Source organism: Triticum dicoccoides, chromosome 7B (assembly GCF_002162155.2).
Source record: "Triticum dicoccoides isolate Atlit2015 ecotype Zavitan chromosome 7B, WEW_v2.0, whole genome shotgun sequence".
NCBI classification, from domain to species: Eukaryota; Viridiplantae; Streptophyta; class Magnoliopsida; order Poales; family Poaceae; genus Triticum; species Triticum dicoccoides.
Window position 1 is genome coordinate 654,200,752 of NC_041393.1, and position 5,971 is coordinate 654,206,722.

A 5,971-nucleotide genomic window follows, 5' to 3' on the forward strand; every position below is an offset into this window, starting at 1 on the left:
ATTGATACTCTTGCATTCTTTACAGACTGTACTGTTTTGGCAGATTGCTGTTATGTTTGCATTGCATATGTTTGCTTGTTTAATGATTCTATTTGAGGATAGGAGTATTAAATATGCAGAGACATTTAGTATGCAATGAGGAATAATGATTTTAGTGATTTGTTACAGTAGGAAATGATAAGGTTTTGCATTGGTTTACACTAACCTATCTCACGAGTTCTTGTTGAGTTTGGTGTGGATGAAGCTTTTGATAAAAAGAGAAACCATGATATGAGAGGAATTAAGGAGACACAAAAGTTCAAGCTTGGGGATGCCAAAGGCAGCCCAAGATAATATTCCAAGAAGTCTCAAGCATCTAAGCTTGGGGATGCCCCGTTAGGCATCCCACCTTTCTTCTTCAACAATTATCGGTTAGTATTGGTTGAACCTAAGTTTTTGCTTCTTCACATGAGTTGTGCTATCCTTGCAATGTCATTTTATCTTGCTTTGCTTGCTGTTTGAATAAAGTACTTAAGATCTGAAATTCTTAAATGAGAGAGTCTTCACATAGTTACATAATTATTTAGCTACTCATTGATATTCAATTATAACTTTTTGGCGTAGTTTGTCATTTACTCGTGTGCTTCACTTATATCCTATGAGTAAATGGTTGAATGAGTTGAATGTCATAAATCTGAAATTATATATGTCTCATTTGCTTATCCCATGGGGAGTAATGACTTCACATCTAAGAAGTAGAGGTTGTAAATTTACTGAAGGTTAGCAAGCATTGTATTGGTCATTTGAACAATTCATGAAAGAATATTGAAGGAAGAGAGATTCCACATATAAATATACTATCTTAGACATCTTTTATAATTGTGAGCACTCATTAAGTATGACATGCTAAAGAGTTGATGTTGGATAATGAAGACGACGTAATGAATTATGTTTTCTCACATCTTAGTTAAAGTATATTGTCATGGATCATTCAAACATGTTGAGTTTGCCTTTCCCCCTCATACTAGCCAAATTCCTTGCACCAAGTAGAGATACTACTTCTGCTTCCTAATATCCTTAAACCCAGTTTTGCCATGAGAGTCCACCATACCTACCTATGGATTGAGGAAGATCCTTCAAGTAAGTTGTCATCGGTGCAAGCAATGAAAATTGCTCTCTAAATATGTATGATCTATTAGTGTGAAGAAAATAAGCTTTATACAGTCTTGTTATGGAAGCAATAAAAGCGACGGACTGCATAATAAAGGTCCATATACAAGTGGCAATATAAAGTGACGTTCTTTTGCATTAAGATTTTGTGCATCCAACCCTAAAAGCGCATGACAACCTCTGCTTCCCTCTGCGAAGGGCCTATCTTTTACTTTATGTCTTTTACTTTATGCAAGAGTCAAGGTGGTCTTCACCTTTCCCTTTTTCATTTTATCCATTGGCAAGCACCTCGTGTTGGAAAGATCATGATATATATATATATATATATATATATATATGTATATATATATATATATGTATATATATATACAATTGTATGTAAGTTAGCATGAACTATTATTGTTGACATCACCCAAAGGTGAATACGTTGGGAGGCAACACTATAAGCCCCTATCTTTCTCAGTGTCCGATTGAAACTCCATAACCATTAGTATTGCATGAGTGCTAGCAATTGTAGAAGACTATATGATAGTTGAGTATGTGGAGTTTGCTAAATCAGAGCTCTGACATAGACCCTTTCTAAAAATAGGATGAATTGTAATTGTTTCATGACTAAGAATGAAGTTTGCTAGTTTTCAAGAAAGTTTATGGTCTATGCTTTAACATGTGAATAGCTTGTTACTTGTTCGTGAGAAGTTTTATGAGATGAACTACTGTTATGACATATAATCATGCTAGAAAAGGTGATTGAAATTATCATTGATCAAACTTGCGCACCTTCTAGCATTCACACTTCATAAATTCTTTCTTTATCATTTACCTACTCGAGGACGAGTAGGAATTAAGCTTGGGGATGCTGATACGTCTCCAGCGTATCTATAATTTATGAAGCCTTCATGCTATTTTATTATCTGTTTGAATGTTTACAGGCTTTATTATACACTTCTATATTACTTTTGGGACTAACCTATTAACTGGAGGCCCAGCCCATATTGTTGTTTTATTGCCTGTTTCAGTATTTCAAAGAAAAGGAATATCAACCGGAGTCCAAACGGAATGAAACCTTCGGCAGCATGATTTTTGGAACGAACGTGATCCGGGAGACTTGGAGTACAAGCCAGGGAAGCTTCAAGGAGGCCAGGAGATAGGAGGGCGTGCCCACCCCTGGGCATGCCCCCCTGTCTCGTGCGCCCCTCGTGGCTCCCCCGATCGACTTCTTTCGCCTATATATTCCCATATACCCTAAAACCATCGAATACGAAGATAGATCGGGAGTTCTGCCGCCGCAAGCCTCTGTAGCCACCAAAAACCTCTCGGGAGCCCGTTCCGGCACCCTGCCGGAGGGGGGATCCCTCACCGGTGGCCATCTTTATCATCCCGATGCTCTCCATGACGAGGAAGGAGTAGTTCACCCTCGGGGCTGAGGGTATGTACCAGTAGCTATGTGTTTGATCTCTCTCTCTCTCTCGTGTTCTCTCTATGGCCGTGCTTATCTGTGGTGACAATGGGATATTCACGTGATCCACTTGATGTATGTTTTGGTGATCAACTTGCGGGTTCCGCCCATGAACCTATGCATAAGGGTTGGCACACGTTTCCGTCTTGACTCTCTGGTAGAAACTTTGGGGCACTCTTTGAAGTACTTTGTGTTGGTTGAATAGATGAATCTGAGATTGTGTGATGCATATCGTATAATCATGCCCACGGATACTTGAGGTGACAATGGAGTATCTAGGTGACATTAGGGTTTTGGTTGATTTGTGTCTTGAGGTGATATTCTAGTACGAACTCTTGAATAGATTGAACCGAAAGAATAACTTTGCGGTGGTTTCGTACCCTACCATAATCTCTTTGTTTGTTCTCCGCTATTAGTGGCTTTGGAGTGACTCTTTGTTTCATGTTGAGGGATAGTTATATGATCCAAGTATGTTATAATTGTTGAGAGAACTTGCACTAGTGAACGTATGAACCTTAGGACTTGTTTCCTATCATTGCAATACCGTTTACGCTCACTTTTATCATAGTTACCTTGCTGTTTTTATAATTTCAGATTACAAATACCTATATCTACTATCCATATTGCACTTGTATCACCATCTCTTCGCCGAACTAGTGCACTTATACAATTTACCATTGTATTGGGTGTGTTGGGGACACAAGAGACTCTTTGTTATTTGGTTGCAGGGTTGTTTGAGAGAGACCATCTTCATCCTACGCCTCCCACGGATTGATAAACCTTAGGTCATCCTCTTGAGGGAAATTTGCTATTGTCCTACAAACCACTGCACTTGGAGGCCCAATAACGTCTACAAGAAGAAGGTTGTGTAGTAGACATCAGTTAGTGACCTGTTTTATATGTTGTATATGCTTTATTTTAGTGCTTTATTTAGTAGGTTAGTGACATGTACAGCTTAAGTATGTTTAGTAGTGTTATATAGTTAATAAACTAGCTCCTTGCTTTTATATGACATATATAGAATTGTGTATAAATTTTTGTAGATGACATATATAGAATAGTTTGATAGTTTCATATAGTTACTGAATTTGGTCTTACAAATGGAATATAGGTGTTGATGGTTGCTTTATTAAGATCACCACTGGAGCTCAAATACTTGCTGCCACTGGCAGAGATGGCAACAACAACATTTTCTCACTGGCATTTGATATTGTTGGACAAGAGGATACATCAAATTGGTGTTCATTTTTGCACCAACTGAAGATATGTCTAGGAGGAGAAGTTGGACAATTTGGTCCTTACACTATCATGTCTGACAGACAGAAGGTATGAATGCATCCTCTTGTTTATCTTAATGCAAATTAATCAAGTATTTCCCAACAGCCACCAAAGATTTTGCCTTAGACACTTGTATGCAAACTTCCAGAATGCTGGGTTTAGGGAAGAAGATCTTAAGAAATGCATGGATAATGCTAGTTATGCTTATAACCAATACAAGTTTGACATTGCAATGAATGATCTAAAAAATGAGAGTGAGGAAGCTTGGAAATGGCTGAGTGGAATACCCGCAAGATTCTGGGCTAGGCATGCTTTTGACACAAACTGTAAGACAGACTTGGTTGTTAACAACCTATCTGAGGTGTTCAACAAGTACATCCTTGATTTTAGGAAAAAAACTATCAGGACTATGATTGATGGTATTAAGAATAAGTAGATGGTGAGGTGGCATAGGAATAGAGAGAGTGGAAAGGCAGCACTGTGGGAGATCACACCCCATTATGCTGAGAAGTTAGAGGTGGAAAAGGAAAGGGCCAGATTCTGTAAACCCATTCAAGCTGGTGTTAATCTATGGCAAGTAACTAGTGGGCAGCAAACACATGCTGTCAACTTGGCACTTCATACATGTGGTTGCAGAAAGTGGGACCTGAGTGGGACACCATGCAACCATGCAATATCAGCAATTAACAAGGCAAAAAGGTTTCTAGAGGACTATGTGTGCAAATTCTTCAAAAAACCATTTGACCTGGCAGCTTATGAACCAATGATATATCCTGTTCCTGGTGAACATGATTGGACAAAGACAACAGGACCAGACATAGAGCCACCAAAATTTCATGTGAAGAAGGGAAGAAGGAAAGAAAAGAGGATAAAGGGCAGATTTGAGGTTCCAAAGCCAAAGGAGAGTTCAATAATGGCCACTATAACATGCAACAATTGTGGGCTGCAAGGCCATAGATACACCAGCTACAACAAACAATTGAAACCAGAGTTGGCTTTGAGAAAAAATAAGCATGTAGTAAGCACCTTGTTAACTAGTACTATGTTTTTTATTTATTGTATGTTTCCTTCATTTTTGCAAGGCATCTAGAAGATCAAGGAATGTTGATGAAGCATAGACTGCACCAGCAAGAGGAGAGGCTGCACCAGCAAGGGCACAGGCTGCACCAGCAAGAGGAGAGCTGCACCAGCAAGAGCACAAGATGCACCAAGAGCACAGGCTGCACCAAGAGCTGGTGCAAGGCATGGTGCTGCAAGCCATTCAAGGCCTTTCTCTGCACAAAGAGCTGCTGCTGGGGCTTCCACTTCTGGTGCTTCCACTTCTGCTGGCCCTACAACTCATATTGGATGGATGTCCTTCTTTACTGCAAGGGGAAAAACCTGAGTGTCATGTGTCATGTTTCTAAACTATGGAAGTTATGCCCAATAGATGAGGGGGCAAGTTATGTATGTTTCAAACCAGTTATCATTTTGGGTTGACATGCTTTCTGGTGGAGTACTCTTTCTACTATGTATGAGTCATGTTTCTAAACTATGTCAGTGATGCCCCAATAGATGAGGGGCAAGTTATGTCTGTTTCAAAACAATTATTATTTTGGTTTGACATGCTATCTGTTAGAGTACTCTTTCTGTTATTAATCATGAATCTAAACTATGTCAATTATGCCCCAAGAGATGAGGGGGTTATGTGTGTACTCTTTCTGTTATTTTGGTCTTTAGGGGTTGTCGACGTCGATGGAACCCAAACATAGCCAAAGGTTTAGTATTTAGGGGTTGTCGACGATGACGGAACCCAAAATAGCCAAAGTATAAGTCTTTAGGGGTTGTCGACGTCGACGGAACCCAAAGCCAAAGTTTTAGTCTTTAGGGGTTGTCGACCATGACGGAACCCAAAATAGCCAAAGTTTTAGTCTTTAGGGGTTGTCGACATCGACGGAACCCAAAGCCAAAGTTTTAGTCTTTAGGGGTTGTCGACCACGACGAAACCCAAAATAGCCAAAGTTTTAGTCTTTAGGGGTTATCGACGTCGACGGAACCCAAAGCCAAAGTTTTAGTCTTTAGGGGTTGTCGACGTCGACGGAACCCAAA